The sequence below is a fragment of the Pelodiscus sinensis genome, chromosome 8, assembly GCF_052426305.1.
Source record: "Pelodiscus sinensis isolate ZL-2025 chromosome 8, ASM5242630v1, whole genome shotgun sequence".
Taxonomy (NCBI): Eukaryota; Metazoa; Chordata; order Testudines; family Trionychidae; genus Pelodiscus; species Pelodiscus sinensis.
Window position 1 is genome coordinate 11,144,508 of NC_143059.1, and position 25,397 is coordinate 11,169,904.

The window sequence follows — 25,397 nt, forward strand, 5'->3', positions numbered from 1 at the left end:
CTGCTCTGTAGCTCGGTATCTAGGCCCAGTTTGCCCTGAAATCATGTCTCTCAGCAATATTTTTGATGATGTGGATACTTGTCCACTGGCAACTGAACAGCCATCAATGGTAACAAGATAAGCTGGACTGGATTCAATCCGGCCTATGGCTGAGAGGCTGCTTATCCCAATTAACAAAAAATGGGGCTTAGGACTTGTCTACAGGGCATGGCACTGCTGTCCCAGGAGTGTGATGTGAAGTATAGAACTCTTGCAGGTTGCACTCTCCCTGCCTTGTGTAGACCTCTGTTCGTGCAAATGACGAGGCACTTCCTTCACACCAATGTCGTTCTGTGTTAAACAGAACTAGATTAATGTATGCTTTTAGATTACTCCAGCAGGGCATACCTGGGAGAGCTGGAGTGTCACACATTACAGCGCTCTGCACTTCACACTTCTGTAGACTGGTCTGCGGCACTGTGTAGACAAACCCATACAATGAAAACATTTAATTTTTTTTTTAAATTCATTTCTCTTGTTCTTAAATATGTAATGGCCAGTGCTCCCTCTAATCTTTTTCATCCATGTGTGGATGTTTACCATCCATGTGCAGAATAAATGTTTATGTGTGCCGAGGCATGCGCGAATGTGCACCCCCAGTAGAAACAAAACCTACCTATAAGCACTCTGCTAATCAGCTGGGCAGCATCTGAATCTTCCCTGAGTAGCTTCACAAGCACTCAGCTTGCAGGGAACATTTGTAGTGGTCCACTTTAAAGTGAGCAACTAGTACTGTGGTTGCCTTTAGTTAATTTCTTCGATGACTAACTCATGCTTCATCAGTATTTGGAACATCTGAGTATTTTCTATCAGCTGTATTAGGAAGTTCAAGGGAACACTGCATCCACTAAGCCAATAATATGTATGACATTTTTCAAAGGTAAAATTACAAGATGATAACCACGTCTGTTCTATTTTCTATCCTATCGTATGCCAAGAGTCTCTTGGCTGTTATGCTGTACTTGTTTTTTATGTTTGTGTGAATGCCTAGAGATTCATTATCAGTGGGAAATAGGTCAATGGAGGGATGATAGGAGTTACTATAGAGAACTTTCTGGGTGTCTGGCTGGTGAGTCTTGCCCACATGCTCAGGGTTTAGCTGATCGCCATATTTGGGGTCAGGAAGGAATTTTCCTCCAGGGTAGATTGGCAGAGGCCCTGGAGGTTTTTCGCCTTCCTCTGTAGCATGGGGTACAGATCACAGCTGGAGGATTCTCTGCATCTTGGAATCTTCAAAGTATTTGAAGGCTTCACTATCTGAGATATAGGTGAGAGGATTATTCTGGGAGGGGTGGGTGAGATTCTGTGGCCTACACTGTGCAAGGGGTCAGACTAGATGATCATAATGGTCCCTTTTGACCTTAAAGTCTATGAGTCTATGAGATTCCAGGGAGATTGGACAGCATTGTGCTAGGCACCGTATGCATATATTGTTAGTTTCTTGCCTTGAAGTGCCTATCATTGAAATGGACCAGACAGCCGAAGGATGGACGAATGTCAAAGTTAACTCCATTTTGAGAGAGGCTGTGACTTAACCAGCGTCACCCGAAAAGGTTGTGGCAGAGTTAGGCATGGCATTCCATCTCTTGAGTGTCAGTCGAGCGCCATAACCACAAGATTATCTTTTCCCTGGGGAGATCTTGTTAACTAATCATGGTAACTAATAAATATGTCACTCCTGTGAGTTTCTGACTGAAGATGGGAGCCAGAGAACAGATTATAAATGTCTAAGGAGGGTGAATTCCTGGGAGCTGGTTTAGAATTATGGTAATAGGGGAGTGGTGAGAGAAGTTTTTAATGTTCACTGCAAGGGGAAGGTGTTGTGTCTCATGCTGTCCCAACAGAAGGGATGTTGTCAGCAGAGGACTCTCAAACAAGAAGTTATAGGTCCTGGTAACACAGATTTAAGCAGCCAGTCTTAACCCACAGAGACTGAGAACACCTGATCTGGGCTTAACTGCAAATGTTTCCCAAAGCAAGGTGACTTCCTGATCCATGATCTATTGGACATCTCAACAGACCTCTGGATCATTTATTCCCTCACGTGTACAACAGGATTACAAATGAATGGTGAGCCGATATAAGGTGTTTAACTCTTCCCGAGCATAGCTGAAATGGCAACAAAGTGTATTCTCCTTTCTCCCCCCCCCCCTTGAAAAAGAGTTCAAGAGTTAATTGAACTCTTTTTTTAAGTCAATTAAGGAAACTGCTTGTAACATGGGAATGGGTAGAGAGATTGGCTTCATTTTTTTGTATTTTTAAGAAAGTGTTAAAAGGGCGAAAACGTCTTCTCTCCCGTGACTTTCTTTGAAGTAGATGTTTTTGTTTGCAAAGGAGAGTGAAAAACAGGCCCAGTTACTCTGGAGGATTTGATACCACTCCCAGGAATTCCATGTTGAGTAAATCACACATCACAGTTGCCTTGGTTCACCCAAGCGTGTCTGGCCAGTGAATAGTGTTTGTAGTAGAGTCCTGCTGCTGATGATCTGCGTCTTGGTTGCTTTTACAAAGGAATCCACTTGCTGCTACTAAGACCTGCAGGCGTAAATTGTAAAGATTGTGGATTTTTTTCACGATTTATAACCTGATGGGTTGTATCCTCCAGTTAGCATCGCAGGTGACTGACATGCTGTCTGCTCCCCCCTTTTTTTTCTTACCTTGGCATGTTTCTTTCTAGAAAATGCCTGACTACTCTAAAAACATATTGGGTGCATCTAAACTGGCTAGATTTTGCACAAAAGCAGCCGCTTTTGCACAAAAACTTGCCAGCTGTCTAGACTGGCCGCTTGAATTTGTGCAAGAGCACTGACTTTGTATTGTATAAAATCAGTGCTTCTTGCGCAAATACTTTCACGCTCCCGCTCAGGGATAAGCCCTCTTGCGCAAGAATACTTGCGCAAGTGGGCCGGTGTAGACAGGCACCTTAATTTTTTGCGCAAGAAATCCCGATGGCTAAAAAGGCCATCGGAGCTTTCTTGCGCAAAAGTGCGTCTAGATTGGCACGAATGCTTTTGCGCAAAAGCACTTTTTGCGCAAAAGCATCCGTGCCAATCTAGAGGCTCTTTTGCGGAAATACTTTTAACGGAAAATCTTTTCCGTTAAAAGTATTTGCGCAAAATCATGCCAATCGAGACGCAGCCATTGTGTCACTAAGGTATCGCTTCTGTAATCCAATGTGTTTTGAGAACTGTGTTTTTCTCTTTTTGAAATAATCAGACACCACAATCAACACTTTGCTTTCTACTTACTATAAGACAATATAAATATTACATAGCTTACATGTGTCTTGTCTTCCAAAGTTTAGTATATTAATTACAGTCTTCCTGTTGGAATTGTTGTCTGTGTTCAGTTATTAAATATCCATGAAAATAATTCTTACATTTGTGTTAGATAATGTCCTTATGTCAGTCCATCTGTTTTAAGATAAAAATTAGTGATAACATTTTCCTTTTCTCCACTGTAGTGTCTAGCATAATAGAGGCCTCTAGGAGGCACTACTGTAATACCAGCAATACGTGCTAATATTATTACTAATTAAATCACTCCTGCCGTTTATTCAGTTTAATTGGTGTCTCCCTGTTGGGGCCTGTGATATTTTTAAAAACAGATTTGATCACTACCCTCTCCCACATGGACACTGTGGCATTGTCAGCCCTGAAATGCTGAGGATTTGCGCCTCAAATTCTACATCACAGGAAACTAGTTGTATGTGTCTTGTTGCTTCAGCTCACCGCTGTATCCAATTGCATGGGCATTTCCTTTTCCTCTGATTGACCTGTTCTCTCCTCTTGCTCCTAGAAGCCATGTTGAGTAATGGGCAGATTCATTTGCAGGGGGAAATAAAACAAACAGTCTAGAAATACTTAGGATATGTCTAGCTGCAACTGAGCATTTGCTTTCCAGCATAGATAGACAGACCATGTAGCTAATCGGGATCCAAAAATGTGTTTAAAAATGCAACCACATAACTAAAAATCTCAGAGGTTACAGGTGCTGCGGGCTCTGCAGTATAAAGCTTAAATAAGTTTTATACTGCCAGCCCTGCTCCAGGGGAGGAGCCAGCCTGTAACCTGTGGTGGAGGGTGGGGAACGGCTAGGCCCTCTATGGACGGGGGCTAGAACTAGTAAGCCTCACCCACTAACATTAACCTTTTACATGCCTAGTAGCTAATAACAATGTAGGCAACAACACTTGGACTAACTACCTGATACAAACCTGCCTAGATGCTTTGGCTATGTACTTAGGCAGCTAGCCCAAGCTGCTGACCACTGCTATTTCTGGACCTCTAGCTTGCAGAGACCTAGTGCATATATGTCTCCCCACCCTGGCAAATTCTGAGTGATTAAAATAAAGTCTCTTGGGTCTTTGATCTAACCCATTGAAATACATTCTGTTATAATGTTCACTTACAACCAACAGGAACACAAGACAAAAGGAAAAGACACACAACCCCTTTGGGAGAGAGCTGCATGTGGTAGGAGCAGGGCCGGATTAAGGAGGGGAGGGGGCTAGCTGGGCGCCAACCTGTGGGGGACGCCTGATTGAAGTGGTAAGGGGCGCCGCATGCCCGGGGGCGGGGCTGCGCATATGCTGCGTGCCCGGCGCCCCTTACCACTTCAATCAGGCGCCCCCCATAGGTTGGTGTCGGGACAGGGTCGCACATGCGCCAGGCGCCCAATACCGTGTGAATCAGGTGCCGTGTGCCCGAGGGCGGGGCCACGCATGCGCCGTGCGTTCGCTGCCCAGGGCACAAGTATGGCTCGGTCCAGCACTGGGTAGGGGCTGTGGTTCTCCCACAGCCACACTCAGGGTCTGTTTTAAAATGTATTGTTTCATGGTCCAGCCTGTGCTCCCATGATCCAGTCTCCCATTGCTTGCTTCTCAAAATGTTACATTCTGTGCATCATCACTGTGCTAGGGCATTGTAGTGTGTAGGTATGCCAGACAGGAAGGACAAATGTCAGCTAACTATAATGTAGATCTTTATATCCATGACAGTCGGAGTGCAAGAAGTCTTTGACTTGTTCAGGCCAATTGAATGATATGTCTTATTCTGGACAGGAATCCTACCTGGTGGCTGTAAATCATGAAAGGTCTACTGTTGTATAGTCCTCCATGTATTAGTGCATGAGAAATATAAAAATGATGGTTTTAAACACTGATGGATAGTTTTCAAGTTATAGTCTAATGTACTTTCATAGCTATGCTATTGACAAATTCATACAATGCATACATTATTTAATAAAAGGAAGAAAATGGTGAAAATGGTGAACTATGAACTTTAATATGTATTTTTCTATCTTTAAACCAGATTTTTTTGTTTGTTTGTTTGTTTTGGGAGGGATGCAGAGTTAAGACAAGCTCCTAATGAGCTGTTTCTTTGCACTCTGAAACTATAAATTCTTGAAATTAGGGCTGGAGAAAGACTTATTAGGTCAAACTCTCTGCCTATAGAGGATTGCTTCTAGCAGTGTATTTTTCAGTGCTGTCAACAGTATAGTTCTAAATATTGCAAGCGATGAGGTTTCTACTTCTTCTTTTTAGAGATTATTTCAAAACCTGACCAGACTCAGAGACAGGAAGGGCTTTTTTCCCCCTTAAGGCATGTCTACACTAGGTAATTATTTTGAAATAACTGATTTCGAAATAAGAACTCCAGAAATAACTATTTTGAAGTAGCGTGTCCACACTACAGGGAAGCCTTGAAATTAGTCCGAGGCAGGGTCCCTTAATGTGGATGTGCTACCTCGACTATAGAGCCCCAGGAGGCACTGGGGAGTAATTACTTTGAATGACTCTGGGGAGTAGTTATTTCAAAATAGCAGTAGTGGCACGTCCACACAACTGCCATTTTGAAATAACTATTTTGAAATAAGGGTTACTCCGCATGGAAAGCAGGAGTTATTTCAAAATAACCAGCCACTTATTTGTAAATAACAGGCTTGGAAGTGTGGATGCTCTACTTGTTATTTTAAAATAAGTGGAGTTATTTCAAAGTAACTCCCTAGTGTAGGCTAAGTAGCCTAAATTTTCAGTTCCTTAATATCATCTAGTTGCAATGTAGATTTACTTCTTGCATTTCCCTAAGAATTATATCGTCTTGGGGTGTTTCTGTGGCTTAAAACAAAATAACAGACACTGCACAGGGAATCTGCCTTTCATACTTACCACAACTGTATTTTCATGGAGAGGAAAATTGGTATTGTGTTACCTTCTGATTGTGTTTATTGTGCATCAACTTTGCATTAACCATTGTTGTTGGAAACATACCATTCTGACTTGTGTATTACTATATTGACATTTTAATGTGTTTTAAATTCATATCTGTTTCCAAGAAATAAGATCTTCTAAGTGAAAACCTGAAAAGTTTTCCTGATTTTTCTTTTTATCCAAAGAGCTAAAAAGTAGGCACCTGCAACTTGAGCATTTGAGGCATTGTGTAAGACTTGACTTCCAGGGATGATTTGTAATGATGAAAGGATGTCACAATCTCAATGCCCTTTCCATTCTTGGCCTGATCTTATGCCTGGTCTGCAGGCAGAATTGTACCAACATAATTAAGGGTGTAATATTATAGTGATTTAGTTAGACCGGGATTATATCAGTTTAGCTTGTAGGCATGTATTCATAGGCACAAGTAAAACCAATCTACAACAACCCATTTCAGAAGGATGTAGGAGAGGTCTTACACATGCACACAAGGTACATCCACACAGCAGCTGGGACCACGTATCCCATGACAAGTAGACAAGTTAATGGTACCTGTGGTTAAACTTGCATGCTAAAAATAGCGGTAGCTGGGGATATGTGTGTAGTGGCTTGGGGTAGCTCCCCAATTGCCTGTCTTTAGAGTATGAATGGGTTTGCACTCAGGAGATTCCCTGTGCTACAGTGTAGACATAATGCACAAAATACACATCTATGTAATAATACAGAGCTGATGTACAGCACCTTTCATCCATTGATCCCAAAGTGCTTTACAGAGGAAGTACTCACCATTATCACCATTTTCACAAGTGGGTAAATGGAGAGCATAGGAAGATGAAGTGAGTTGCCCGAAGTTGCTCAGCAATCCAGTGGCAGAGTCGAGGATAAAAATCCTGAGTCCCAGTCTAATGCTTTACACATTAGGCAGGGCTGCCTCATTGAAGTTCAACCTCGGAGATCCTGAAAGTGCTCTCCAAGGCACCATATACAAAAACAGGGGTGTGTGTGATAGGAATATTTGCTAGGAAATGGACTCAGAGCACCACCTTGATCTAATGATCAGAGGGGAACAGCCTACGTTAGAAATGACACAGGGGAAAGTCTCTGTCTCATTGTTTCATTTGCAAAGAGTGAAGCTAAATGCCGGGGAAGCTGAACGAGTAGAATATTATTCAGTCCTCTCTCCATGTGGCTGAGCTGTGTCCATCTAACCCTGCCTGTGTTAGTGGCTTGTCAATAGCAGCCCCTCCCGAGAACATGGGGCCCCTGACGTGGGGGAGCGTGGCAAGCCCCCCCTTCCATGCCACGACTGGAGTGCCAGAGCAGGGCAAGTCCCTCTGCCCCAACGCCACTTCCCTGCTAGAGCAGAGGGCAGACAGAGCAAGGCAAGCCCATACCCTGCTCCCCAGCTGGAGCACTGAGGTGCGGGGCATGAAGAGCATATTTTATGGGTGCCTTAGTCCAGAGAATTTATCACTTCCCCTCCCTCCAGTATTGCCTGACTGCTCAAAGTTGGGATCCACTTACCTGTCTTATTCTTGGACACATCACTGGTTTACATGAGACACTTTTGCTGATATTTTTTATGGGGGATTGCTTTCTTAAAAGAACAGCAGTTCTTTGTCAGCAAAACATATGGTTTCACCGATTAACCAATTAAAGGGGGGGAGGAGCGGGAGGGCGGTGCACACTGCCTCTTGTGACTTTAAAGTAGAGATGGTCGCACCTTTCCAGCATTTGGATGCATCTTTTTGGTAGAAATTTGGCTACAACATTTTTACCAAAAGTTTGTCATATTTTTGACCCACCTCTAATTCATTGTTGTAGCTGTTAATAGCAAAACCAAATGTTGTGGTTGCTTTGCCCAGCTGTTCTAACCTTGCTTAATCCGCAATTTGTGACACTTCAGAATGCACCATGCAGGATTAAACGCTCCTTATCAATCCCCATAATATGCCTTTTCATGCTCTTACTCTAGTTTTGTTTTTGACCCTCCACTAAATTTCAGGGATTAAATAACTAAATGTGTTTTAGAAGACAAAACTCTATTATATATTGTATTTGTGAGTAAAGATGCTTCCTACATCCCAGTAATAGCCAGAAAGTGAAGAGTTAAAAAATATATGGCCTTATTAATGTAGGGAAATGCTGACACAAGTCCAATTCTAACAGAGCACCCATTTCTAATTTGCTTGTCTCTTTACCCATATAACATTGTACATCTGTCCTTGAAAACAGCTCTTGCAGCATGAGTGTAACCAGGAGAGTCAATTTAGCAAAGGTTGCTGTCTGTGTCCTAGCAATGCAGGCAGACAGCCTGGAGCTATGACTTATTAACAGCTAAACAGGTATATGAATAATTACTAAAGATGGAAGCTTGTGTTGATTGCTGTTTATAATTTTATTTTCATAAATTGTTACAGATTTTTTTTCCCCTCAGAAAAAAAATGTTGAAGTGAATCTTTTTTCCAGGTTCTAAATAATCTAATAGAGTCTAAGGGATGTTTAGTCAGAAGAGGTGCCTCTCCAGTATTGTAACACACACGCTGAGACTCCTTTATGCCGTTAGCTTTGTAATGTGTAAATGAGTTCAGTGTAGTGGTTCTATTTTGCTTTTGCTAATATCGTAATCCTCCTGGGTGTACAGCTGGGGTGGGCAAATACTGGCCGGTGGGCCAGATCTGGTTCCCCATTGTTAGCCCCTGCTGGGCCGCTGCAACTATATCTGTCTGTGCCTCTGTACATATGGGCGATTGCAGGTCCCGGGACTGTGGATTGCCATTCCCGGTCAATGGGAGCTGCAGGAAGTGGTGTCCCAGCTCCTGTTGGCCGGGAACGGTGATCCGCAGCCAACAGGAGCTGCAAGCAGCCAACAGGAGCTGCAAGCACCTGTACGTGCAGACGTGCAGGTAAATATAGCAGTGGCGGCCTGCCAGGAACTAACTGTGGTAAACTGCCTCCGCTTCATTGCCCACCCCTAGTGTACAGTCACAAATGGATCTTCAGGGATGCTTTGTAAGTCAGATAGGTGTATTATTGATCTGAAACACCTGATACATATTTCATGTCAGTGTCCATTAAAAACAATTTTGGGTGGCTTTCTGTCAGATTAGTATGAAAAATAAATATTTAGTGTATGTGCACAGGCTTGTTTAGGTAGTGAAAGACATCTAGTGGTATTTATTAACTGGATTGCCCATACACAAATGGTTTTTGCAATTTAGAAGAGAACGATTTTTGAGACTGTGACCTACTTGCAAGATAGGTCAAGGTTTTTGGCCTACATCCCTGATGCTATTCCTTATGTGGTCCTGGATAACATTGCCTTCTAACAACTTCGGCATCTTTCTTTAGCATATGCGATATGGTACCACGAAGAGAGCTGTGTGCATTTGCAGTGGTTTTCATGACTCGATGCTGATCTTGGGAGGGCAACACACAGTGTTGTCCTTGTTTTTAGAATGGAACCAAATAGGTTTCACCCCAGCTTTCCTGTTACATTTGAATTCTAATGCACAAACAACTCACGCCCAATTTGGAACTGGGGTTCTCTTGCTGACTTTCCAATGCAGAAAGTGCAAGCTGCTATGGGAAGATGAAGGGAAGTCTTCAGCTTTATCTTATTCATGTCCCACTCAGTACATTAGCATCACTTGTTCTTTCTCAGAAGTCCTTGTATCACTTTGGCTTAGCTCTGGTGGCTGTATGTGGATGAGTTGGGTTTGAGAGGAAACCCTTCCATTCCCCTGGACTGCTGGAGCTCAGCTGCATCAGACAGTAGCATGCTTAGGCTTAAGAATTAGGAGAAAACTGCAAGGGCCTTATTGACAGCATCATTTTAATGGCCCTGGACGGGGGAAGAGAGGAGCTGGACTGAGGAGGAGATGAAGGTGATACGAGGATGTATATGGCAATGGAATGTTTGTAATAATCGAAACAGAAACAGTCCATTTAGGTTAACCTTGTTTTTCTGAAGGCTTTATTTCCTGAGGGTCTTAGAGAGCAACATTGACAGCAGCCGAAACAAAATGAACTTGCCTTACCATTCGGAGAAAAAGAAGAATCCAGAGCAGTGTTTTTACTGGGCCAGCCTTGGAGTCTCTGAGAATGGAACTTTCTTGATTCCAAGCTCTCCCCACCCTCCAGCTCCTTTTGGTGTTTCCTCTCCTCTTTCTTTTTATCTTGCTTCCTCCACCCCGTTATCCACCCCGAACACCTTTACAGGGAGAGGAAGAGGGTTAGCTATAGTTAATGGCCTGCATGCCTGTGCCAATGGGTGGCTTTGGTCCCCTGTCACACAGTAAATCCAAAACAAATAGAGGGGTGGAACTAAATAAATAATAGTAAATGCCTTGGTAGCATTGGCCTAACTCTGCTCTCATTGAAGTGAATAAACAGCGACTCTTAATTCCCAAGTGCTTGAGTGGTGCTGAGATGCTAGAGAAGGTACAAGCTGAAAGTGAAACAAGTGATGTCTCTAATCAGCCTGGATGAGCATCAATATACAAGGCTAAACTAGACCGGCACAAAAGGGTGGCCTCGCGAGATAAATATAGGCAAAAACAAGGGAGCTTTACCCTTTATATAACATTTAAGCCCATTAGAATTAGTCTATCAGTTTCTAAAAGTAACCCCTCCATCTCCAGCCTTACTGAAGTAAGAAGGAAAATTGAGCAGCTTCCCAGTCCCTCTGTGTAAGTATCTGTTTATTTAAATGTTACTGACAAAAAATACAAAGATGGTTGAAAATAAATGGGGCCTGGTTTTGGGAAGCCCCATGGTCATGCAACAGTGGAGCAAACTTGGACTGGATACAAATAGGCCTCAATGAATCTCTGTCTCTGTGTAATTCACCAGAAGTGCTTTGCATGCATTGGACTCCCAACTGCAGGAAAGAAGCAAGTGACTGTTGGAGATGTATATTGCAGGCTTCCACCTATATTCTGGTTTGTATACGACTGTTTACTAATTAGGAGCGTTGGGGAGTAGGGTCATGTAAAAATTAACTAACTAATAGGAGCTTCTCATTTGCTGCATCAGAAATGTTTATATTGGGACTCCCCGACCTAAATCTACATGATGAATTCACAAAAAGCTGGTTCCTGTGAGCCTCATTACTCTTAATGGTGCAAAGTCTGATCTTACTATGCTGGAAGTAATCTAAACCTTTTGTGGTGGAAAACTAGTGAATTAAATGATGTAGTAACTATTGGAAGACTGACAAAAGATGATAGGACAAGAAGCAATGGGCTTAAATTGCAGCAAGGGAGGTTTAGTTGGACATTAGGAAAAACTTCCTGACTGTCAGGGTGGTCAAACACTGGAATAAGTTGCCTAGGGAGGTTGTGGAATCTCCATCACCTCTAATACCATTAACTCACAAACATCCCACTCTCCCCACCTCTAATATCATCAATTCACAGACACTTACCTTCCTTCCTCCCCCCCTCCCCCTTCATCCCCCTCCTGTTCTGAAATGTGATTTGTCCTTTTCATATGTGTTCATTTTTTTTAATTGTATCCTTTGGTATATATGGTTGTGACTATTTTCTTCCACTATTTGATCTGAGGAAGTGGGTCTGGCCCACGAAAGCTCATCATCTAATAAACCATCTTGTTAGTCTTTAAAGTGCTACATTGTCCTGCATTTTGCTTCAGCTACCCCAGACTAACATGGCTACATTTCTATCACATCACTGGAGATTTTTAAGAGCAGGTTGGATAGACATTTATCAGGGATGATCTTGAATGGTGCTTGGTTCTGCTGTGAGGGCAGGGGACCGAACTTGATGACCTCGAGGCCCCTTCCAATTCTAGTATTCTTTGATTCTATTGATGGGAATAGTGAAACAGCACTGGAGACAGTTCATTGATGGTATCATTGTACAATGATTTTCTGATTCTGCAGAGTACATTTTCTGCCTTGCACACTGGGCTAGCTGTGTGATCTTTCCCTTGTTTTCCTATAGCTCCTCCTTCCTTTCTCTTTGTTTGGGTTCCTTTTTCCATGGCTGTGTCTACACTGGCATGAATTTCCGGAACTGCTTAAAACGGAATACTATTCCGTTTTCAGTTTTTCCGGAAAAGGAGCGTCTACATTGGCAGGCGCTTTTCCGGAAAAGCCCTTTTTCTGGAAAAGCGTCTGTGGCCAATGTAGATGCGCTTTTTCGGAAAAGAGCCCCGATCGCCATTTTCGCGATCGGGGCTTTTTTCCGGAAAAGACTACTGGGCTGGCTACACTGGCCCTTTTCCGGAACAGTGTTCCGGAATAGGGACTTATGCCCGAGCGGGAGCAGAATAGTTTTTCCGGAATAGCGGCTGATTTTGTACAGTAGTGTGTCGTTGCTTTTCTGGAAATTCAAGGGCCAGTGTAGACAGCTCGCAGCTTATTCCGGAAAAGCGGCTGATTTTCCGGAATAAGTGGCCCAGTGTAGACACAGCCCATCTGTTTTCGTACAGTGAATGGCAGTAAATGAAAAGTAAATGTATGAATGTAATGAATATGGATTTGTGTTGTCATCTGTATTTTTCCTTATTTTTCCATTTGTCATCTGTATTTTTCCATTGTAAATGTCGTAATTCTTTTGGGTCTATGTATGGTAAAGGCGAGGGTCAGTAACATTTGTTTATTTTTTAAACTTTTAACCACTGAAATACGCATGGAGGCAGACGGAAGCTGGTGTTCACAGGGATCCCACTTGAAAGCTGGTGTCCCGCATGTGCCATCTCCTGCCTGCCACATCCTTCCCTTCCATGAGGCAACTCCCCAGGAGGTGGTGCTCACAGGGAGCTGGCTTGAAAACCATCTCCCCGTGTGTACTGGCTCCCACCTTCTCCCCTCTAGTGCTGCTGCCTCTGTGGGAGGGACAGGTGGCTCCATGGGAGCCGGTTTCCCATGTGCACCAACTCCCTCCTCATAACCTTGCAGCTTACCCAATGAGCCTGGGCTTATCGGTTAACTGTGTACGTGAGTACAGGTTAACATCCTTAATAAAGAATTTAATAAAAAAGAAATAGAGATGAAAATGTAGTAGCATAAATCCTACATTAATAATGATTGAGGGTTGTGAAGTAGGGTTCCTTTTTCGAAGATTATGGTTATTATACAGGGAAAGGATGAGACATTTCCTGTTTAGAGTAGCTATGAGCTTCCATCATTATAGCCCATTCTAGTGCCATCCGAAGGATTGGCGGGAACAACGTTCTTTTATAATGGGATTGTGCAAGAACAGAGAAATGTGCAAGGTCTTAAACATTAAAAAATGGTACCTGTGATTGTCAAGGAAACTGTGAATAAGTGAAGTCTGAAGGGCACTGTTTTCACTAGTTTCAGGTACAATTCTTTGGTACCTCCAGAATATTAAAATATTAATCAGCACAGGGTAGAAATGGTGAACAGAGGGAGCCTATGGGAGCAAAAAGTGATTCTCTACATTCTGGAATTTTTCTGGCTTGCTCATGGAGACACCTTGCAGAGAGGGGACCTCAGCAGAATGGACTGTAGTTTTTTAGACAGAGTGAGCAGTATAGTAATCTTTGATTTAAACACAAGAACAGGAGTAAACCACCTTGGTGAGTTTGTTTTCCTTGCTTAATATGCTAGGCTTCCTCTGACATCTATCTCTCTGGATTGAGTTGGTTTGATCTTAGAAAAGTGGATTATGCATGAAAGGCACTTGATGCTGAGTTAAAGGATCTTAAGTATATCGCTGCTTTCTGAATGGTTTACAGCCTTGTGATTTACTACAGCTTCTCCTGATGCAGTCTACTGTGAGACATTTAAAAAAAATCCATAAGGCCACTGACAGAAGTATTTTCTGTATTTTTAACGTGTAATTGTAATTCTTTGAAAGGGTTTTACAAATCCATTGCATCAGTGGAATCTATATAGTGTTTGGTCCTGCCATGAGGACAGGGACTAGACTCGATGACCTCTTGAGGTCCCTTCCAATTCTAATATTTTATTATTCTAGTTCTAAGCTGTATAAACAACTAGGCATTCCTATCTATGTTAGGTAAGTAGTCCTTGAAGTAATGTACCACGGGACCAATCCTGCATTGATCTCCCATTAAACAAGGACTCCAAGACGGTGCCCGTAGACAATTTTTGATCCACTACTTCTTTCGTTATGGGTAATTTGTCAAGTTGGCAGGTATAACTTGTATTAACTAAAGTGGCATGTTATTCCAGAATTGGGAATAACTGACGTCATCACTTCTTGACAAAGAACACGAATAGTCCATTCACCCTCACCCCTGGCACTTGCTGTGTCTCAAAACTGCTTTGTCCCGCCGCATTGCTTTCTGCGCTGCCATGATAATGAAACCATGGTGGAGTACCATGATGGCCTTATACACTGGGCACCATTAGCCATTCATGTCTGAGACTGTAATTAGCACTAAAGCATTTAAATTAGAGATTGGCTTTTTGTCCCTTCTACAGCCCACTTATTTTCATTCTTCTGTTTGCTGAGAAATGTTGTTTGTTGTTGGTTTGTTTTTCATTTTTTTGTATTTAGCTTTAGGAATGTGCTCTAAAAATGCAGTCCTGCCCTGAAAGAGTTTATAGGTAGAGAAACTGCTGAGCTACAGTTCATCTGCAACTTTGACTCCATCATGTTAGGATTAAACAAAGACTGTGAATGGCTAGCCAACTACAAAAGCAGTTTCTCCTCTCTTGGTGTTCACACCTCCACATCAGCTGCTAGAAGTGGGCCTCATCCTCCCTGATTGAATTGACCTCGTTATCTCTAGCCTTACTCTTGATAGAAACTTTCTTCTTATGCCTACATATTTATACCTGCCTCTGGAATTTCCACTACATGCATCTGACAAAGTGGGTCTTTGTCCATGAAATCTTATGCTCCAATAAATCTGTTAGTCTATAAGGTGCCATAGGACTCCTTATCACTTTTTCAGATTCAGACTTAGGGTATGTCTACACTACCACCCTAGTTCGAACTAGCGGGGTAATGTAGGCATACCGCACTTGCAAATGAAGCCCGGGATTTGAATTTCCCGGGCTTCATTTGCATAAGCCGGCCGGCGCCATTTTTAAATGCCGGCTTGTTCGAACCCCGTGCCGCGCGGCTACACGCGGCACGGGCTAGATAGTTCGAACTAGCGGGGTAGTGTAGACATACCCTAATACTGCTACCCCTCTGATATAGGTAGATACAATTGGTGGGCAGTGCTCCTTTGGGGGCCTTTCATCATCTCTCTTTAATCATCTACGGGTGTTGCAAGTAATGTACTCTTTGCGCTTCCCTGAAGGATTGAATGACACGGAAAATCCAAGGGACACTTGGCAGCTGGAGTCACAGAAATGAGGCGGTTTTCCAGGGAGTAGAATCTGTGTTAACCCAAAGGGCAGCACAAAGCACAGCCACAAGGCCTGCTCTCCTACACTGGTTTTTAAAAAAGGCTTTCCCGGCCCAGGAACACACTCCTACCAATAGGAAATGACTTCAATGAGTCTTGTCAATAGTTATCACTGCATGAGACAACCCTTCCTATGATGTAATTTGACACACTGCTGTCATTGGATTTAAACATAGTAATCTTAAAAATGATTGGGAATTTGCCCTGCAGAAGAAAAAACTCTCATGATTAATTTGTACAGATGATAAACCACTTCTTTGCCAAAATACGGTTTGCTATGAAGTATGATTTAATCCATTTAACTACAGTGCCAGATTCCTCTGACAACTGTGACTCAAAAGTCATCACAGAAAGTGGTATTTCAAGTGGCAGGGTGGGATTAGAAACCTGCTGAAGATTTGTCAGAGGAGAAGTAAGTACATAATTTTTAGATAAATGATTTGTCTACTCTAAACCACTTCCGTTGAAAAGACAGGCAGTTTAAAGAGAAACCTACACTTTGACACTGGAAAGTGAATATAATTGCAGCGAGAAAAAACTGTGATCTTTTTTAATGAAAGTAAAAAAAAAGTGTAAATGCATCAATGGGGAAATTATGTCTATATTTATTGTCTTCTGAGAAACTCAGATTTCAGTATGGTTTGCATTCAGGGAAGCCATCAACATTAAAATGTGCTATATTTTAAAATATGTAATTGGCAATATTGGGATTAAAGCTATTAAAAGCTTAGTAATTGCAATAAAATCTGAAACTGACACAACACTTGGTGTTTTGTGTACATTTACATATTTAAAATGTGCATATATATTTATAAATAAAGAGAATATTTTGGGTTATTTTTTTTCTTCAGATAGAACTTCAAATTCTGAAATCAGAGGAGTTACACCAGCAAGGACTTTGGTTTTTTTGGGGGGTATTCTCATCTCAATCCCTTATAGTATTGCCAGTTCCAAATAACATTGTCATCTGAAACTGACACGTTATCATTTTCTCTGCCTGCCAGCCAGTATAATTCACTTCTCCTTAAAGTGCAGTGTTATTCTGAAAAGTGATAAAAACAGTGTCATGAGATTGTGTGTATCTCTCCTTGTCTCCATCTTAAAGTGGATCAGCTTGCAAATTCAGTTTTTGTTTTGAGGTTTGTGGGTTTGTTTTTCTATCAGCCCTGCAGACTCTCTCTGGACTATGAGAATCTAGCTGGATTCCTTCCACCTCATGTCTCCATCTCAACTCTCAATACTAAAAGTTGTATAGGCCAAATGATGCCCTTTTGACACCATACGCAAGCCATATTGATTTTAAATCCTGCCATCAGTTGCACTTATGCAGCTCTGGAGTTTGCAGAAGTTTAAGTGAGAGGAGGATTTTGACTTGCAGCACCTTTTTCCATTTTTGGATGTATGAGAATGGGTGACAATACAGTTTGACTGCCTGACCTAAAGCTACATCCTCAGGGATGGAAGTTAGTGGAAATGAAATGTACTTTTACTTGTTTGATCTGGATTCACAGGAAAAAATAATGAACCTAACAAGGCCTTTTTTATGGAATCTCTTTTTCGGAGCAGCACCACACTTTAGTATTCCTGATAGTTTGCTGCCTTGATTGGTCATGTTGCACTTTTTTGGGTAGGTGGGGGGAGAGAGAAGGACATGGTTTGCGAGTAATTATGAATTCTGGAAGAAAATACAGAGCTCTTTTAGTTTCTTGGACAAAAAGTAATGCAAGTGGATCTGCTAGTACTTCATAACAATAGTATGTTCATGTTCTTTCTTTTTTTAAATGGAAGCAGCAGTATATTAACCCAGTGAGCTCTGTGATAAAATGTCCTCGTGCCCTTTAAGTGGAGGTACATTTGTGCCTGGGAAGGAAGCGGCTATTTACCACAGGATGCTATGTCAGGAAAAAGCTGATTCTTGGTCAGCCACAACTTAAACTGCCAGTTTTCCCTCAGAGGAGGGGGGGGGGAAGTCAAATATATTTCCTCTACGTTTCTTTCTTGTCTTTTATATTATCAACTCCTTAAAGAAAGCCTTTACGCAGAAGAGCTTATTGAAATATCTTTCTTTGTCAGGAGTACTTTGGAAGTGTTGAATGTATTTAAAATGCACACATCTCTCATTTTAAAATTTCACGGTTTTAATTGTTACAAGGGAAATTATTGGACTTGTTAAGAAGAATGAGCCACAGGTGGGGAGTTGTGGAGGCTTGAACTGCCATTCTGTGTGGTCTTGAGGGAAGCCATTTGAGCTGAAATTTTCAAAGTGGGCCACAGGAGTTAGGCACCTAACTCCCATTGAGTTCCCTTAGGCTCCTTTGAAAGCACATTCTTCTTTTCTCTGTGCCTCAGCTTCCCCTCTCCCCTCCCCAAATTAGCAGTAATATTTACCTATCCATTTGGCAAGGATAAATGCTTGGCTGGTGCTTTGCTTATTGAAATGATACATGAAAACTAAGCATAACTGCAATATTTTGGACTATCAAGGCTAAATAAAAATAAAGGTTCAAGTAACACAATCCTTTCTTCCTCGTTCCCTCTCCTCCACTCCCTGCAAAAAAAAAAAAAAAAATCAGCTATAGGTGCCAATCAAATGGCACTAACCATTTCCTATATTTCAACAAGTAACTAAGATAAATCATGCCCCTGCTGCATATTTAACGTTCATCCTACTAGAAAACGTGTCCATTCACTTCCTCCCACTCTGCCTCCAGTGGACCGATTCCTCTTCACGTAGGAAGCCACCAGCATTGCCTAAATGCAGAGGCTTCTCTTGGCGCTAATTAGCATGACTAGTTTGATGGATTTAGTCAACAGCATTTTAACGGGGAGGGCGGGGGGAGAACAAGTGTCTTAAATTTTCCAGTTCTGAGGATTTTTCAGCCTCCGTGCCCTTAATGATTTGTTATACACACTCGAACCAGAGTGGCTTCAAATTAATTGATCAAGGGGGTTTATTTTAGTATTTTGGCTGGATGCCAAATAAAGAGGCTTTGTCCTTCTACTCTAAGCACCACCCCTCCTTGCAAGTTTGAAATGTGAGCTGCCTGGGTTTTTTTTTCCCCCTCCCCTCCTCCTCCTCCTCTCTTTTCTCCCTTCTGGGCAAAGTGGCTGTGATTGCTTGTGTGTGTGGTGTGTGTGTGTGTGTGTGTGTGTGTGTGTGTGAGAGAGAGAGAGAGAGACAGAGAGAGAGAAGGGATGTGTATATGGATGAGAGAGATGTGTGTAATGGGCGAGATGGATCACTAGAGACAGAAAAGAAAACCATCCATATCAGTAACATGCAGCGGAGGTGAGATTTTCTGAGTGTTTGATTTTCTTAAAACCCTTACAGAAGATTTAAAGCAGCCTGCTTGCATCCTGTTCGCTGAAGACATGCTCCTAAGCAATGTCATATGGATGCTGACATGCACATCGCTGTTTCAGGTCTGTTCGTGTGTGTGTGTGAAGTTTTAAAGCTTAACCTGATTCTCTTTATTGTCTCTGGAGGGTTGTAGCTTGAGCACAAATAGGCTGTTGGCAAGTACGGCATGAGCCCATTAGCAAGACTCCATCTGTGATTGGTTTTGCCTGGAAACCGGGAGACAAGCAATGAATAATTGATGTGTGTTGTGCAGTAGCTGGACAGGCAAAGAGAAGAGAGAGAGAGAGAGAAACAGAGCAGTGCAGGGTGCCCTCAGAAGGGGGAGAGAGAGAGAACAAGCTTGAAAATAGCTACTGGCTGCCTTATGCTGAGATTAAGGCAACCCTGGCTGTCTTTGTTCTGCACTAGATGGTTTCTGCCTAGAAGTGTTTTCAGACATATGTGGCCTTTTTCTACAACAGAAGAGAGGCAGGAAAAAACAGAGGAGGGGGAGCAGAGGAGGTTTTGAATGAAATATAACTTGTGGGTAAGTTGGTTTCTGGGGCGGGGGGAGGAAGGGAGTGTATATGGATGTGTGCGAGCGTGCGCGCGTGTGTGTGTGTTTGCTCCGGTCTGAGACTGTGTGTGTGGTGTATGTGTGACAGAGAGAGAGAGAGAGAAAGAGCATTGTGGGTAAAGCAATGCTGTATGTTGTCAGATGGGAAAGGCAGAATAAGGAGATGAAAGGCAGACATGAGTAGGAAACTGGGACATATTTGCATACAGTTACTGTTCCTTGTGCTAGCCCCTGAAGAGAATTTGGGGATATCCAGGTCTCGCTAATTTGATTGATTGGTACTTAGGACATTGTTATTTTAGAGGGAGAAATGTTGACTTGTAAGCAGACATTTTACATTTTTGGGGGGGCTTCTTTTTACTTGCAACTATAAAAAGCAGAATGTACATCAAACATTGATGGCATTTCCTTAAACTGTCTTGACTGTCAGCATGTTGTATATTCCAACAGATATTATGGAAAGAGCAAGTACTATATGTGTTGTCACCAGTTCATTTATGTTGCCTTCATAAGGACCTTGCTGTATGTAACTTACAACTAACATGCATCCAAACTGGTATAGACATGATGTTGCCAATAGGAATTTCAGATTCTAAAGTTGACATATTTTTTCCTCCCATGTGGAATGTAGTCTGCAATAGTAATTGTGTTACTAAGTTTTATTTAAAAAACAATACAGGACACTTTTGATACATTTGAGAGAGTATTTCAAAAGTTTGGAAATTAAAACTAGTGACACGGAAGCATTTGAAGTCCTGCTAAATGGTGCTTTAGTAATGTTCTTCTTAATTACCTGGAGCAGAGCAAGCGATAGTTTTACAGTGAAATAAACTAGGCTCAGTTAAATCTGTAAAGAAATTAGACATGCAGAGATGTGGTTGGAATGAAGCAGTGTATAAATTCGAAACTCAGAATTGTATTTCTAATAAACATCAACAACATGGCGGAGGAAGTGTGGTACAGTATGTAACAACTTTCCTGATCTGCTTGTCTAGAGTGGTTTTAGAACCTGATCCTGTGTCCAATGAAGTTAGCAGCAAAACTCCAATTGATTGTCGTTATCCAAGATTAGACACACAGTTTAATTGTTTCCATTTAGGGCCTGATCCAAAATCCATTGGCTTTGAATCAGGCCTTCAGTCCAAAGTGGCTTGAACTGAGCAATGACAGGTATATCTTGTCAGCCACTTACATGTTGCCCTATACCAGGATGACCCAACTGTAGAAAACCCATGGATTTAATTTTTGAAGAAGAATCAGTAGAAATGTATTCTCTTGTGTGTGCCAGATGAAATTATGAACTTGTCTGATAAGGAAGTAGCCAGGTTTATTTAAAGAAGTGATAGATTAGATTAGGCAGGTAATTGAACCAAAATGACAAACTTCATCTCTATGAGCATTATGCCATTTGAAATGCGATAGTACTTAAACTAAAAATAAAAAAATAATAAAAATTACCCATTCTTTTATTTTTTGCATAAAGATTTATTACAATTGTATTAATAAGGTTTGTTTAAGTTTTTGTTACTATGGATCTTGTTGTAGATGTGGATGGGTTCCATCTTAGAAATCACTTGTTGGTTGACTTTGTCTTGGTTTTATAATAGGTAGAAGTAGATGCTGCGTTTTAAACTAACAAAAACATAAATTCTGTTCCTACCTCAAGCCACGCTACTCTGCAATGTTTTGATTTCTCCTTTAGTTTAGTCTATATATCAAAATGGCATCTGCAGCAAAGCTTTTGGGCTGAAAATTGAGGTGAAAATTTGCTTACGAACATGTAAAATTAATTTCCGGGAGGCATAGGAAGGAGCCATTGGAGAAAGTTCTTGGGTTGAAATGTAACTGCATTTATAGTATCTTCTTCTTAGAGCTGAGACAATCTGCATATGTAATGATAGGGCGGTAATTTAGAGAGCTGCCTAGTAACATGGGCTTCTTGTGTGCTGAAGGTTAGGAAAAGAATTAGGGGAAGAGTTGGTGTGTCCTACCCAAAAAAACAATTACTAGAGGTTTAACCACGGATAAAAATCTGTGTGCAAGCTATTTATTGCTGCTCTATCTGTTACAAGCTGAACGGATAGCACCTATGTCTCTGTGTTTGCTACTGTGGTTTTCACGTCTCAAGGGTGTCGTACTGTTGTAGTCATACTTTGTCATAGCAAGGTGACCAGCAAAAGGATGTTACTAAACAAGAAGAAATCCTATATAAGTACAGCCAGCCGCGAAGTTTTACCCCGTGGGATTTCAGACTTTTTCCCTAAGAAAAGGTCAAAATCTATGTGAGGACAGGAGGCAAGTTTGGTTTTCCTCTTCACCTTTTATTGCTATCAGCAAACCCTGCTGCTGCCCCTCCAAATGGGATACCTGCGAGGTGTCTGATGCAGAAAACTTACAGGAAGTTACTGCAGAAGACAACCTGCAACAAGCTGGGCTTCAGGGATGATCCACTGCAGTTTGCAGACTGGCTGGAAGTTTCATCTCGCTGTTCTCTCCTCCCTCTCCTCCCCCCCCCAGTCCTGTTCCCCAGATCCAGGTCCAATGAATCCCTTAATCTGTGGCCCTTCTGCAGCGGGATGGAAAAGTACAGAGTTAAAAACCATCAGAAAAGATAGCAGAGTTTCCCACTCTTGTTTGTAGCAGGGCTTGGAAAGTGTCAGAGAAGGTCTGTTTACAGAGATGTTATACAATGATAATACCATCTCTTAGCTTTTCTAGCACTAAGGTAACATTATTCCCTATCTTACAAGCATCCTAGATAGAGATCAGATGAGTAGATTTTTCCCATTCGCTAGTCTTATTTAACCACTTATAATCGATTAAAACACTATTGCCATCGAGGAGGAGTTCCTTATGGTTAGTGTGTGCTGAAGTATGTGGGAGGGAAACTGCCACAAAGCCTTCTCATCCTCTACTGGAACCAAAAATGTAAAACACCTGTGGATAATGTGATCGGGATTCTCCTTAGGATAAGCATTCTAAGTTCCCATAGATAAATAGATCATGTAAGTGAATGTGGTAATGCCAAGCTGTCCACTGGATGATGGGTACTGGGGATGAATGAGAATCATCTCCCCCCATCTAGGGTTGCCAACTTTCCTCAGTGGATGGACTGGACACCATTGCCAAAAATGGCTGGCAGTCCCTCTGGTTGGGAAACATGGCAACCTTATGGCCCTATCTACCCTTATTGTCCCACAGACACATCCTGGTCACAATGGCATGTGTGGGGCACTCTGGGACAGACCCCCAACAAGGGCTTTGAGGAAGGCAGTCAAGATAAATAAAATGTTGGCTGAGAATCAGATGTGTTTGACTTGAACGAGCCCTTCAGCCAGGAAATCCACAAATATTGAGAGATGGTTGAGCTCTTATGAAATGTAAGTGTTTAAAAATGCACAATGGAATCATGCAGTAATTTTTGTTAAATCATGAGGAGTGTCATTTGTCATCAGTGCGAAAGCCAGCCCAACTGGCATACACCTAGGATCATTTAGGGCTCACCAAAGAGAGTGAAACCCACAACACTCTCATCATCTTTTCACTCTTAATTAGAGTTCCCTTAAGAGTTTCTCCTTCAATATTAAGACAAAGAAACCCTGAGAACAGAGGGATGAAACTGAATGATACTGAGGCTGTAGTTCTTCTTCGAGTGCTTGTTCACGTCGATTCTAATCAGGTGTACATGCGTTGCATGCACAAGTGTCGGAAATTTTCCCCCTAGCAGCTCCTGTAGGGTTGGCTGTGGAGACCCCTAGAGTGGCGTCACCATATCAACAGATACCATGGCCGACCCTGCCCTCCCTCAGTTCCTTCTTACCATCCATGACAGTGTTGGAATGTCCTAGCTCTTGCCTTGACACGTGTTTAGTCGCTATCTATAGCTCTTCATTGTCATCTTATTAAGTGTTGCAGAGTTTCAGTGTTATCAGAAACAGCAGGCAAGCGCCCAAGAACTGTAGCCCCTCTGGGGTACCAGAGAATGCCTAATGCCCCAGGCTTTAAATTGTGCCCAATGGCATGGGCCAGTATTATGTTGGAACGTTGAGTCCTCCACATGGTTGGGATGGGATATTCCCTGCAGTTTGCATCTCCACCACCTCACCATCCCCCTTACCCTCCCCTTTCAGGTACCCTCTCATGAGCATCTCCTGCAACAGGAGGCCCGATCTCACCTCAAAATAAGAATGATACAAGAGGTCCCCTTTGGCAGTCAGAGGCAGGGGTTTCTATTCCTGTTACTTCTTTGTTCCAATGGCAAAAGGCGGTCTAAGAACAATCCTAGACCTGAGGAGTCTCAACCACTGTATGTGAAAATTAAACTTCAGGATGGTCACGCTAGCCTCAATAATCCTTTGCCTGGATCCAGGAGACTGGTTCACTGCCCTCGACATGAAGAATGCATATTTCCCCATCTCAGTCCTTATATGTTACCTCAGATTTACGAGAGTGAACAAGCAGTATCAGTGTGCGGCACTGCTGTTTGGCCTTTCTTCTGCCCCACAAGTGTTTACCAAATGTATGGTGGTGGCTACAGGCTTTTTGTGGAAAAGAGGGGTCCAGGTTTTCACACACTTGCTAATTGGTTGCTGACAGTGATGTCCAGAGAACAGCTCTATGCACACGCAGACCTTCTGCTAGTAGGGTTGCCAGGTGTCCAGTATTCACCCGTGCAGTTCGGTATTTTCGGCTCCTGTCTGGTAAAAAAAAATCAGAGAATACCAGGCACCTGAGATGTCCGGTATTCTCTGAATTTTTCCCCAGCCAGGAGGCTAAAATGCCGGGCACCTGGCAACCCCACAAACACTCAGCACCTGGCTTTCCCCCCCGAGCTCCCCCGGCCCCAGCCCCCATCCTTACCTGGTTCCCCAAGGCTGCCGGCCCAAAATGGCTGCCGGCCAAAAGCAATGCTTCCCCTGGGTCTTAGTGTTCAACCACTTCCCTGTTCCTATCCCTGTACTCACTCTTAGACGGGACATGCTGTTTTAATGATGTTTTATTTTTTATTTTTTTTATTTTTGCCCAACAACTTTCATCTCTCCTCCCCCCCCCGTTTGTCCCCCCCCCTTTTTCTCCTTCAACGGATTTTTTTTTCTGATGTTTTTTTTTTTGGGCCGGGCGGAGGGTGGGGTGGTGTTTGGTATTTTTGTTTCAACCGTCTGACAACCCTATCCGCTAGAGCTGTTCAGAGCCCTGGGCAACCTCCTCAACAGGGGAGAAGTCAGTCTTGCAGAGAATAGAGTTTATAGGGGCAACCCTGGACTCAACCCAAGAGAAAGCTTTTCTGCCCAAATCCCAGTCTCAGCCAATATGGGACTTACATAAGAACAGCCATACTGGGTCAGACCAAAGGTCCATCTAGCCCAGTATCATATCTGCCGACAGTGGCCAATACCAGATGCCCCCGAAAGAGGAATCACAACAGGTAATCCTCACATGATCCCTCCCCCCACACCCACCTCCAGAGAAATAGAGGGGAGGGATACCATTCCTATCCATCCTGGCTAATAGCCATTGATGGACCTAATCTCCATGAATCTATCTAACTCTTTTTTGAATCCTGTTAAAGTTCTAGCATTCACTGTATCCTCTGGCAAGGAATTCCACAGGTTAACTGACCGCTGAGTGAAGAAAAATTTCCTTTTGATTGTTTTAAACCTGCTACCTATTAATTTCATTTGGTGACCCCTAGTTCTTATATTTTGGGAATAAGTAAATAACTTTTCCTTATTCACTTTTTCCACACCAGTCATGATTTTATAGACCTCTATCATATCCTCACCCCCTTAGTGTCCTCTTTTCTAAGTTGAAAAGTTCAAGTCTTTTTACTCTCACTTCATATGGAAAACCCC

At 42.5% G+C, this 25,397-nt stretch overlaps 1 protein-coding gene across 22 annotated transcripts in view; it reads left to right on the forward strand.

Moving 5' to 3' along the window:
• Positions 1 to 25,397, forward strand: part of ZMIZ1 (zinc finger MIZ-type containing 1) — a 486,957-nt gene that overhangs the window by 343,260 nt on the left and 118,300 nt on the right. The window contains exon 1 of one of the 22 annotated variants that reach the window (XM_075934755.2): positions 17,620 to 18,917. The exons of 20 other annotated variants lie outside the window; for them this stretch is intronic. The gene's annotated coding sequence lies outside the window, so the exon portion shown is untranslated. Of the gene's footprint in view, positions 1 to 17,619; positions 18,918 to 19,001; positions 19,516 to 25,397 lie in introns of those variants that run through there. One more of the 22 variants, XM_075934756.2, reaches the window with a different exon arrangement.